This window comes from Rana temporaria, chromosome 2, assembly GCF_905171775.1.
Source record: "Rana temporaria chromosome 2, aRanTem1.1, whole genome shotgun sequence".
NCBI lineage: Eukaryota > Metazoa > Chordata > Amphibia > Anura > Ranidae > Rana > Rana temporaria.
In genome coordinates, this window is record NC_053490.1 from 238,176,208 (window position 1) to 238,189,635 (window position 13,428).

General features: G+C 40.8%; 1 protein-coding gene across 6 annotated transcripts in view; it reads right to left on the bottom strand.

Annotated features, from left to right (window-relative positions):
• MSI2 (musashi RNA binding protein 2) overlaps nucleotides 1-13,428 on the bottom strand; it is an 838,983-nt gene that overhangs the window by 13,935 nt on the left and 811,620 nt on the right. The window lies entirely within an intron of this gene.

The following is a 13,428-nucleotide window of genomic DNA, read 5'->3' on the forward strand; positions in this document are numbered from 1 at the left end:
TCGTCACTGGCTTTGATTGACAGTACTGGGAGCCAATGGCTTCCAGTGCCCCAGCAAAACCAGAGATACCCGGAAGTGAGGGAAGAGAAGAGCTGCAGACGCGCACAGCACTGGATCGAATGAGGGCTCAGGTAAGAAAAAGGGGGATGGGGTGAGGAGGGATGCCGACACCTAATCATTTCTTACCTTAATGCAAGGAATGCATTATATTAAAAATAAACGTAGGCTTTACAACCACTTTAAATCTGCACCTTTCTTTACAGTATTCTAAAATATTTCTAATGGAAAAACACATGGAAGTGCATTATCAAATTGTTTGTTAATTAGTTGGGGCTTGTTTTCACTTGCATTAGCTCTCTGAAGAACGATCCATGGTATATTGCTTTTCAGAGGGTGTATCACAGACAGTAAGAAGGTGCTATGTCACCTCCTCACTTGTGGTAACCCATAAAAACCTGCATTACCATGACACAGCCATGATTAAGAAAACGGAGGAACACATTTAGTACATTATCTTTGTGTCAAATAGAATTATCATTCTTGGTTCAAAAGCTTTTCGTTCTTGAGTAGTTCTGAAGTTCCCTTTAGGAACTAAAAGATTCATGTCTTCCAAAGTGTGGTGTGGTTCTGAGAAATAATGTATCATGGGTCTGGAGACATTATTCTCCTTATGCTCTTTAATGGTGTGTCTGTGTAAATACATTCTTGTTTGTAATTTCTGTCCTTTTTCGAAAATGTAAGATCCAGATTGCATTTTTTTTATTGGATGAAGTACACAACAATACTGGAGATACAGCTGTATGATCCTGTGATATTGAATGTCCGTCCCATTTATATGTGTGACACTTGGATTGATTTGGCTGCACAAGTTTCAGTGTTACTTGTTACAAAGCTTAGGGCCAGATCCACAGCCAGGCGGCGCAACTTAACTTTTCCCATTTAAGTTACACCGCCGCAAATTTCCCAAGTTAGTGCCCGATCCACAAAGCACTTACCTGGAAATTTGCAGCGGTGTAACCTAAATCCGTCCGGCGCAAGGCGGGCCCAATCGAATGAAGCGAGTCCCATTTAAATTAGGCGCGCTCCCGCGCCGGACGTACTGCGCATGCTCCGTCGGGTAAATTACCCGACGTGCATTGCGCTAACTGACGTCGCACCGATGTCATTTGCTTAGACGTTAACGTAAATGGCGTCCAGCGCCATTCACGGACGTCTTACGCAAACGACGTTGAGGTTTAAATTTTGACGTGGGAACAACGGCCATACTTACCATGGCTTAGTCAAATAGGACTCAGCCCTAGTTTTACTCGAAGGAAACGACGTAGATTTAGATCGACGGGCCGTTCGGGGTTCGCCGTAAGTCTTCATTTGCATATTCTACGCCGGCCGCAATGGCCTCGCCACCTAGCAGCCGGCCTAGAATTGCATCCTTAAGATCCGACAGTGTAATTCAATTACACCTGTCGGATCTTAGGGCTAGCTATGCGTAACTGATTCTATGAATCAGCCGCATAGTTAGAAACAGAGATACGACGGCGTATCAGTAGATACGCCGTCGTATCTCGTTTGAGGATCTGGCCCTTAGTTCCTTTATTTGTGACTTCATAGTCAGAATGAAGTTTCCTGCTGATTAGTGTATGTCTGAGGTTGGGTGTTTGCCTGAAAGTCATCACTGGGGTTTGTTGGAAAGTTTATTTTAGCGTTTAGCGTTCTGATAGGTTGCAAATCTTTGATCATCTTTCTTATCCCTTCAATCGCTGGATTATACGCGGTTACTAAAAGGTACACGGTTATTTGTTTTTCATTCTTTTTTCTTTGTATTGAAGGAGATTTTCTCTTTGGGTTTTCAGGGCTGCGTTTTCTACATAAACTAATCAGTAGGAAACTTAATTCTGATTTTGAAGTCGCAAATAAAAGAACCAAGTCCTGCAAGAAAATCTGCAAATTGGGAAGCCAAATCAATCCATTAAAAGGTATTGCACATACAAAGGAGCCTTCAATATTACAGTACCATACAGCTGTAACTCCAGTAATGTGGTGTACCTCCTTCAATGCAAAAGTACCATTAGGGATCTTACACTGGTGAAACAGGAATGAATATACACAGACACACCATTGAACACAAGGAAGATGACTTCTGCACACCTGTGGGACATCATTGCTCACAACCAGAAGTTCAAAACTATTCAAGAAAGATTTTTTTTTAACTAAAAATTATAATTCTATTTGTCACAAAAGATACTGGACTAAATGTATACCTAAGATTTCTAAATCACTGTCCAACAGTTTTATAACCATTGTCACCTCTGTGACTCTAACCTTCTCACCAGTCAATAGCCCTTTTCCTGCCTTATCGCACTAACGACCTACATTTAATTACCTGTGTATGTTTGTGTTTTCTTTTTTCAGAGATGGTCTTTTTAAAATTCTGCTAAAATCATGTGCATTAGTACTGCTTGGACCCCGAGAAAGGGGGACACCCTGAAAACTGTCCAAAAAAGTTTTGAAGTTCGTGAAAATCATAAAAAGTTTCACGGACAGTACTCAATTGTTTTTGTTGCAAGTGAAGTAATAGGCTTACAATCACCTCAAACGCATTAGAAAATTTGTGTGCACAATCAAGAATTCTGCTTACAACGGAAGATTTTTTTTCTCTACCCATTCATCAGAGTAGGCCAATACAGGCCTCTCCCTACCATTTTGGTTTGGGAAATCAAAACAGGGGTGTGAATATACCACTTAAGCTCAAACTTGCTCAGTCTTTGAGTGGTGACAATTATGTACTGTGATAGTAATATAAAAATGCATATATAGCCTATTTCAGTGTAAAAAAAATACATTTTTAATCTATGTTGCCGTGTTAAATGTCTTAAAGGAAATCTTATCTCCTTATTTCTCAATAGTGAATTCAGCTGAGAAACCTCCTGCACCCTGCTTGACAGTTGGTTTTTAACATTATTTTCCTAAGCTCTTGCAGATAGAGTAATGAACTAATAACGTAAATGGCTGTGGGCAGAGCTAGACAGGGCTCTTAACTGATAAGGCTATCAACAGTGCCATTATCTAATCAACTACAACAGTAGCAAAGGTTAAAACACTGCAATGAATATAATGCACCCTACCAAGGGCATTGCCTATTCTAAAGCTCCACTGCCAAGATCAACATGTATTTACAAAATGTTAAAGAGGTACTTAAAAAAACATCATGGGGTATGTCTTACTGTTAGGGCAACCTACATCGCATGTGATTTTACATACTTTAGTTAATTATCAATCAGTCCATCCAAAACGAAGTATTTTGTTATGGCAAAATACAAACCTTGCCTCCAATCATGGACTTTTTCAGTGACATAAAGTAGGAAGGAAGACCTGCTTGCGATAGTGAATGATTGATGGAGAATGATTCAAAATGCCAGCACCTTTCCATATCTGAAATTTTACTCGACCAGACCAACCCTTTATGATTGAACTTAGCGGTATGTAACATATTTAAGAATAGTAACATATACAATTAACACATTTTTTGTTTAGGAGCAGAACTTAAAGAGCAGTTCAATGTGGTATGTGTTTTTTTTTTTTTAACAGAGAGGCCTTGTGGGCAAATATGTAACATGTGATCTTAAGATATTTATGGTTAAAGTAGTATTAAAATGTAATATACTGCACCTTTTTAGAGAGGGTAGTGTTAAGCCTTGTACACACTATTATTTTTTCATTCAACCTGAGTGACAAAAAACCAAAGCGCTCGGGAGGAGCCACTGTACTAACTATGCAATGTTAGTAAAGCGACCTCCCCCCACTGAGCTATTGTGTTCTGCCAGGACACACTGGTCAGCACTTTGCGCCATTGGAGCGCTGAATGGATGTCCAGCTTCTGTTGGACCAGCGGACATACACATGGGCTGTATGTCGGGCGGTTTCTATTGAATCGGCCGATGCCTCCTGATATTCGGCCCGTGTGATTGGTCCTTAGAGACATAGATGGACTTGACTAGCAAATCAATGCTGAACTGCTTAAAGCAAACAGTTATTTGTCCTTTTGGTATAAAGGTTTTACATAAATGAATAAAAGCTGAACATTGTAAGCCAACCTGTCAGTGGTAAATGGTTTGTCTGGACAGCTTGGTCTGTTAAAGCAAGTTGAAAAATAACAGACATACTGACTGAATTCACTAGGGAAAAAATAAATAAAAAAAGCCTAAAAATAATGCAGACACCATATCTAAGAATTGGTGAGGTGCAAATACATTTTTGTTTTGGGGTTTAATACCTGCTTTAAGAAAAATACAAAATAAAGAGTTATTGCCATGCAATGCAGCAAAACATTGCATATTGTCGAGTTATCAAATTAACAAGCTATTAATACAAACCTAAGTAAAAGTATAAAAACTTACCTTAGGTCCGATGGCCGCAAGGTCCCTCGCCAACACTGGCATGTGCTCTTCAGGTTTTCTGGGTGTCAGTCTTTGGCCGTTCTCATTGGCTGGCACGGGAGCGTAGTCATTCTGACAGTGTGGTGGAATGTAAACTGAGCTGCGCATGCAGAGTTTAGTGTACATTTCACACAGGATTGTGGCTAGGCAGATGAGGGTGAATGTCTCTTCTGCAATAAAAAGCCTGCCTGTTCACATTTTTTTTACATCTTGTTCTGATTTAACAGAAACTATCAAACCGATAGTAGACATGTGACTGTTGAAAGACCAAATTTTCCCTAAACTGAATTGTTTTTTGTTTTCCATAGTAGCTACAAGTAAAAGGACATGTTGGTTTCTCACATCTCTAAGAAACTTCAGTAATGAGATCCCTTAAATTAACTTAGTTCTACCTAATTGCAATAATCATTACATTCTAAAATGTTGATTTTAATGAAGGGAAACTACACCTTTTAAATCATGTTGCATGTTATACACATGGTGTCAACTCAACCCCCAACAATCTCCCCCATAACATGTGGGTTTTTTTTCCCTGGCAGACGCTGCCAGTTTGCAATTTAGCATGACTGTACATGGCTCCACCCTCACAAACATGTCATTCAATCACAGAGATCAGTAAACAAATAAAATACAAGAACCATCTGTCACAGTGGCAGTTATCAAGGGAGCGCGATTACCACACTAGCAGTACATTAATACATCCTCCAGTTCTCTAACTGAAAGTCTGTACTTATGGACAAAGAGCTGGAGAAGTCTGCAAATCGCAAAGATGTAAATAGGGACTAAAGTCGAGATTCCACTTGTTAGGTTATTCTATCCCTAAATCTGGCCATAGATGGGTGTTTTTTTTTTTTCACTCAGCCAATGGGCCGAATAGAAAAAATTAACAGATTCCTCCAATCATGCTGCCGCATGACAAAGATTTTCCAACTTGTCTGTTTGACAGAAGTGGATTGCTAGATTGACTTCTATCAAACAGTGATGGCCACACACTTATGTAGAATTTAAAGTTTACCTAAAACTCAGTCCAAGGGGCATATCTTTACCTTTCACTAAAGTTTTCCTTTTTTGATGTCACCACCCAATCTTCCAGTGGGGCAGGGGTTAATATAACTAAGGGGTTGTGACAGACTCTAATCAACTGCTCAGTTTTTTTTCCTTAAAAAAAAAATACAAACATGTTATACTTACCTGCTCTGTGTAGTGGTTTTGTACAGAGCAGCCCAGATCCTCCTCTTCTCGGGTCCCCCACTGGCACTCCTGGCCCCTCCCTCCTGCCCCCACAGAAAGAAGCTTGCTTTGGGGGAACCCAAGCCATTCTGTGTGTCTATTCAACAACAAAGACGTGGTTTGGCCCCCTCTCTCTTCTTATTGGCTCACTGACTTTGACAGCAGTGGGAGCCAATGGTGCTGTGCTGCTGTCTCAGCCAATCAGGAGGGAGCAGCCGAGACTCTCCTGCAACATTGCTGGATCGAGATGGGCTCAAATAAGTATTAATGGGGCTAAGGGCGGCTGCTGCACACTAAAGGTTATTTTAATGCATACAATCCCTTGAGATAAAAAAAAACTTCCGACTAAACAAGCACTTGTAGAAAGCCCATTCCTTTGAATGATCTACCAATGCACGGAAACACAGACAAAAATGGACCTAGGTGTGCTCTGGGGAAGGTCTATTGATAGCTACTGTGCTGTTCACAGAATGTTGTGCATTGCGGTAACAAGCAACAATTGCAATGCAACAGTGTCATGGGAGCTTAGGTTAGTTCAGTTTAACATGGCACAATTTACTTTTTCAGGTTCACTTCAGCTGTTTTCCCATATGGATTTTGCCTGTGCTGGCAGTACCTGCACCAAAAAAATTGCATTAAAAAAACCTCCTTGCTATTTCAGCTCAGAATTATACCATAATATGTGAGCTTAAAAAGTCAGATCAGATCATATCATATGATATCTTTCTCCTGTAGCCTCGGTCTAGAGAAACCAGGTGAAACTTAGCGCTTATTAATGAGTTTTTAAAACATTGTATCGTGGCGATGGTGGAACAGAGACATTTTATTTTGAAATTTCTATTATAACAGTTTTTTATAGGATACAAATATAATATTTGTACACTGAGAACATGATTACTGTTGAAGGCATTATATGTTCTAACCTGCTAGATTTCTCAAATAAAGCCCAGATAGTACAATTTTGTTTGTGATATGCCAAGCTCAGCTGTTCTATTGCATTTTTCTATAAATTCCTATGTAAAAGGGACTAGGAATGTCAGAAGACAAAAATGCTTTACTGCTTAAATCTGAAATATTATTTAATTTTTTTACAGGTATATAGCGTAGTCAATTTATGCAGCGCTTTACATATATATTTTACATTCACATCAGAGCTTACAATCTAAGGTTCTTAAACTCACATTCATACATATACATACTAGGGCCAATTTAGACAGAAGCCGATTAACCTATCAGCATGTAGGGATGAGCTCAATGTTCGAATCGAATGCAAGTTCGACTCAAACATCGGGTGTTCGCCAATTCGCCTAACAGCGAATATTATGGTGCGCTCGTGGAAAATTTGAGCGCTGCAAAATGCCTCATATTGCACTGCAAGATTGCAGTGCATTGCTGTATGATGATTGGCCAAAGCATGCGCCTGACCTGCATGCGTAGGCCAATCACAGAGCGCTCTGCTGAGAGAGCAATAATTGGCCAAAGGCAGGGGGGTACTTTTGGCCAATCATGGCTCAGGGGGACTAAGTCCACACCCCACACTTTATAAGGCGGCTTACCTAGTGGTAGCTTATAGAGTGTGGATGGATAGTTTGATCTGGATTAGGCAAGCAGGTTAGTTAGTGGCAGTGTATTTGATTTTATATATATATATATATATATATATATATATATATATATATATATATATATATATCTATCTATATACACACACACACACATACATGAACTCTGCATTCAGTGTAGCCTGTATAGACTCTATATTCAGTCAATGCAGGCAGTGTAGTTTATGTAACACAGTGTATTGAAGTGGTTAAGGGGAACCTTCCGCCAGGTCTGATGAGGACAAGGGCCTTATCCCCACAACCCTTGCCGTGGATGTGGGGGTCTGTGGGCAGTGGGTTTATTGGAATCTGGAGGCCTCTTCTAACAAGGGGGCCCCCAGATCCTGGCTCCCCCCTATGTCAATGGGTATGGGGTACATTTTGGCACAGGGTTTCCCGTAAAATCCATACCAGGCCTGGAGGGCCTGGTATGAATTTTGGGGGGGCCCCCACGCCATTTTGTTTTTAAATTTTGGCATGGAGTTCTCCTTAATATCCATACCAAACCAGAAGGGCCTGATAATGGACTGGGGGAAACACAGCTGCAGACAGCTGTGAACAAAGCTTATTGCCGAAACGCGTCTGCCGCTGATTGTACTCACTGGGAAGACTTTACAATAAATACGCTTGATGTTATGGAATATGAAAAGGCTGCTTCTTTTTCTTGATGGCTGTTAGTCTATTGGTGTGTGGAAGGACACCTCGGTTTGGACACCCTGATTCAAACTTCCAAAGTAAGACTCTGTTTCCCACTTTTCTGAGCCATACAACCTTTGATTGGATTTCTTATGTACAGTTTATTGCCAGGATACGACAATACATTACAGCCACAAGCAATTTTAAATGAAATGTTTTCCTTTAGAAATTTAATTTTGCTGCAGTACGGTTATAAACATGGGAAAGAGGCGCTACTTTACAGGCAGACTAAGGGGACCTCCCAGGCACGATATTTAAAGGATTATTTCATTTTTATTGTTTCACATTAATTATTAAAATCACTGCTCCTGAAAAAAGTCAGTTTACATTTTTTTTGCCCATTGATACATGTCCCCTGAGGTAGTACCCAGGTCCCCAATAACTCGCATATAAGCCTGTAAAATTAACACTTTTGACTTTTCACGTTTGTGTCCCATAGACTTTAATTGTGTTCGCATGTTTGCACTAATTTTTAGTCTGTTCACCTTTTCTGGTGCGGACCGAACCGGGGGGGGGGTTTGGCTCATCCCTATCAGCATGTCTTTGTAGTTTAGGAGGAATCCGGAATACCTGGAGGACACCACGCAGGTACAGGGAGAAGATGAACACTCTAGTGCCATAGTTGGAATTCAAACTGATGAGCCTGGCACTGCTAGGTGGAAGTGCTAAACACGGTGCTGCCCAATTTGTTCTGCAACACGTTTTACAATCTTCTAATTGTGCAGTTCCGAGTGTTGTTTATATCACAAACCTACACTGCAATAGGTATATGATTAAACAGATAAATATAAAATATAATGCAGCCCTCAACCTCCACGGTGTACGTTTTCTAGTTCTTCTTGTTGCCAGTTGCCTCTGTATCCTTTTGCCTAATGCAGCTTTGATACCTATGCAGGAAGCTATCTTTCTGTTGAGGGGACCAGACTCCCCAGCCAGCTCTCTGTGATCAGGGTAAAAGGCCCCCTCAATGTGCCTTCTGTAGTTTTCTTCAGACACTGACTTCATCGCTTTCGCTCCCTGAACTATCAAAAGAGCTTCATGCAGGAAGGTAATGTGGCTCTCATGTAACGGCCCACTAGCAACCATTCTGCAGCTAGCTCTCTTCCATATTCTCCTCTGAAGCTTAGCATCCCACAGCTCTTACATGTCAAAAAAGGAAGAATGCAGAGTGTGTAGTTTGAGTGTGCACAGTATTGAGAACCTTTGGGGATGGATGGCAAGGGAAGTTTACAAAAATGGACAACAGTTCCAGACAGTAGATGGCCTTCGTGCGGCTGTCTAAACCACTTGGAGAAATGTTCCCTCTCACCTCATGGAAACGCTTGCATCAAGCATGCCAAAACGAATTATAGAAGTGATCAACAATAATGGCTGAGCTACTCATTACTGAGTTCATGTTTGGAAGTTGGATTTCTGTTTTTGGGGGGGGTTTAGTTTTTTTTTTGGAGGTGTGGTCCTAAACTTTTGATCAGCTGAAAAACAGCTTGTTTCAGTTTATTCGTTATTTTCAATTAATTGAATGCTCAAAAAATGTTTGGTCTCACTCTCATTTCTTCTTGTTGCGTGTTGAAGCTCTACTTGGAACCTTGTTAAGATCCAACAATGTAAAATATGATTTTTTGCCATTTTTCAAGTGGTCTTAAACTTTTAATCAGGACTGTATATATCATGGGTGCTCAACCTGTGGCTCTCCAGCTGTTGCAAAACTACAATTCCCATAATGCCTCAGCCTTTGGGAGACATGCTTGTACCTGTCAGCGGCTTGCAATGCCTCATGGGAATTGTAGTTCCGCAACAGCTGGAGAGCCACAGGTTGAGCACCCATGGTATATATTGTGGCAGAGCGAGGCTCTGTCCCTATGGAAATGCTGTTAAATTGGACACAGAGGCTGCATATAGCCAGATTGCAGAGCTACAGAGCGTAAATTTAAAAACAACTGCTCTGGCAGTTTTCTCGGATGGTTTTATTGCTACATGGGGCTCTATGGCTTGGAGATTCCTCAGAGATATGGGTGGGACGGGATCTCCAACCCTGTGTCCAGATCTTATAGACAGCCTGCAGGGTGTGTGTCGAGGTGCACACAGCTCACATAATGAAAGGCTGGGGAGAGCAGAAGTAAGAGAAAGGTGGAGTTGGATCAGTGGCTGCTAGTGTCTCTGTGTTGGGATAGACGCTGTGTGCGGACAGAAGCTGTGTGCGTTGAAGGGCTTCAAAGATGTGTGCGCCCAAGGAGCCTAAAGCTGTGTGCATTAAGGGACTTCAAGCTGTGTGCGTTTAAGAAGCCCAAAGCTGTGTGCGTAGAAGACTGTGAGACTGAAAGATCTGGTGGTTTAAGGTACCAGTACCTATAGCAGCAGTGCTGTTGAAGAGTAGCCAGGTGGGCTTGTATTTTCAGTTATCTCTGAACATCGTTTAAACCCTGCGTGGGATTCCTGAGTGGACTTTTGTTTTTTTTCTCATTTAATAATGGTGGGTTACCAGGCCCTTAATGATATATGCCTGTTTGGTGTGGACTCACTACAAGAAAACGCATATACCATGAGAGCTAACAATCCCCTATGTCACTATATATATATATATATATATATATATATTCTTGATTGTTTTTTAGTTTAATTAAACTGCAATCAAGAAAAAAATAAGAAAATATATATGCTATTAAAAATGTATTTGCTGATATGGTGGGTCTTAAACAGGAAGGGGTGTGGCCTTGACAGGAAGGGGATGGGCCATCTTTAAATTAGGGGCGCATGAGTTTAGCCAGGCCTAGGGAAGCACGAAACCTAAATACACCACTGATACCATCAGCCAACTGAGAACCCATTGGGATACTTTATGTAAATGTTGACACTTTTGTAAAAGAGGTGATTTTTATCGGGACTGCGACATTATGGCGGACAGATTGGACACTTTGGACAAATTTTTGGGATCAATGACAATTATACAACAATCAGTGCTATAAAAATGCACCGATTACTGTGTAAATGTCACTTGCGGGGAAGGGGTTAACCCTAGGGGGTGATCAAGGATTTAACTGTGTTCCCTAGTATGTGTTCTAAAAGTAGGGGGATGAGACTGACTAGAGGAGATGACAGATCGCCGTTCCTAGCTAGTAGGAACTCACAATCTACATCGCCTCTCCTCAAAGAACTGGTATGTGTGTGTTTACACACACACACACACACACACACACACACACATCCCTGTTCTGGCTCTCGTGCACGCAATCGAGCATGGCTGGCGGTCATCGCGACCGCCGGTCACCCGCATCGGCAGTGCAGCAGGTGCGTGCCTGCTATCCCACTTATAGGAGCCCATGTACAGCTACGATGGCTCACGGGATCGTGCTGACCGGCCACAGTATAATGAGGGTGGCTGGTCGGCAAGCGGTTAAAGCCCTATTAGTTCTGGAAAAAAAAATCAACATATATTACTTCACAGTAGGTTACAAAACCAAAAATATGTAATTCACTGTTCTGAAATCTCAAAACACAATGAGGGTCTGCCCATTCTGAACCACATTAAATGCAATACGTTGCACTTCTGGGCACTGCCTATTTCCCACTAAGTGACGAAGGCATACTTATATAGTATTATTGTATACGGGAGAGGTAGCTGAAGATATTGTTAGATACAGTCTTTACTAAGCCACCGCTGTGTTTGCTGACAATTTAATTTTTAAAAATTGCAGTTCAAAGTCTAAGATATCCCTTTCCGAAAAACTTGAAGGGTCAAGTTTTCTAAATAGAGACATTTTGGGGTATGTCCTGAGCCATTGTAAATGCAGTAGTAGTAGTAGTAGTAGTAGTAGTCAGGAAATTAGATGTGTAATTTATGCTCCAGAACACCTCAAGGTGCTCCCTGCATGTTGGGCCTTTGTATGTGGCCACACTGTGTAAAAGTCTCACACATGTGGTATCGCCATACTCAGGAGTAATAGTAGAATGTGTTTTGGGGAGTAACTTGTGGTATGAATATGCTGTGTGTCAGAAAAAAATCTTGATTTTGCAAAGAATTGTGGGAAAAAATGACAACTTCAAAAAACATGCCTCTTACTAAATATATTGGAATGTCTACTTTCCAAAAGGGCCATTTGTGGGGTATTTGTGGTGTTCTGCCTTGTTAGGGTCTCAAGAAATGAGATAGGCCTTCAGTACTTCAGGTGTGATCAATTTTCAGAGATTGGCACCATAGCTTGTGGACTCTTTCACAAAGAACAAATAATATACACCAATTTGGGTCATTTTTCCAAAGATATGAAGCAGTATAGATTTTGGCCAGAATTTATGAAGAAAAATTACTAATTTGCAACATCTTATAACAGAAACAAAGAAACATTCATTTTTTTACAGAATATTCAGAATTTTAAAGCACACAAAATAAAAAACACAGCGGTGATTAAATACCACCAAAATAAAGCTCTATTTGTGGGAAAAAGGACACACATTTCATATGGGTACAATGTTGCATGACTGAGTAACTGTCATTTAAATTGTGAGAGCACTGAAAGCTGAAAATTGGTCTGGTTAAGAAGGGGGTTTAAGCGCCCAGTGGTCAAGTGGTTAAAACAATAGATTTCATGATTCTTTACAACACCAGATAGGACATCAGTTTCCTTTTTGCCATACAATCCAAGTCACTTGGTTGGTCCCCTGTGCTAGAGGTATTGATGCAGGTTCCCTTTTTACTCTTATTTAAATTACCCTAATCAGCTGTATACAGACCATAGGGCCCCATATGGTCAGAATTGTTATCTAGTTCGCTGCCATGTAACTTTTATTTACGGTTATAGGTATAGTGTGCCTCATACTGTATGTGCATTGCTACTGTTCTTTACATGTGAACTTCAAATTAAGCTATTCTTACTAAACATGATAATATAGTTTTAACACCAATTTTCAACTTTGCAGCTATTAAACAAAAAGTAATGCACATTGTCAGCAGAAAAAAATACTGCAAATATACTGGCACTCAATAAACAAAATATACATTTAGCAGAGGTTAAAATATATATTTCAATGTCCTACTTACACTATATTACCAAAAGTATTGGGACACTTACCTTTACACCCACTTGAACGTTAAGGGCATCCCAGTCCGTAGGGTTCAATATTGAGTTGACCCACCTTTTGCAGCTATAACCCCTTCAACTCTTCTGTAAAGGCTGTCCACAAGGTTTAGGAATGTGTCTAGGGGAATGTTTGACCATTCTTCCAGAAGCACATTTTGAGGTCAGGCACCATTGTGGATGAGAAGGCCTGGCAAACAGTCTCCACTCCAATTCAACCCAAAGGTGTTCTATCAGGTTGTCATGACTCTGTGAAGGCCAGTCAAGTTACCCCAACCCAAACTTGCTCATCCATGTCTTTATAGACCTTGCTTTGTGCACTGGTCCAAATCATTTGGTGGAGGGGAGATAATGGTGTGGGGTTGTTTTTCAGGGGTTGGACTTGGCCCCTTAGTTCCA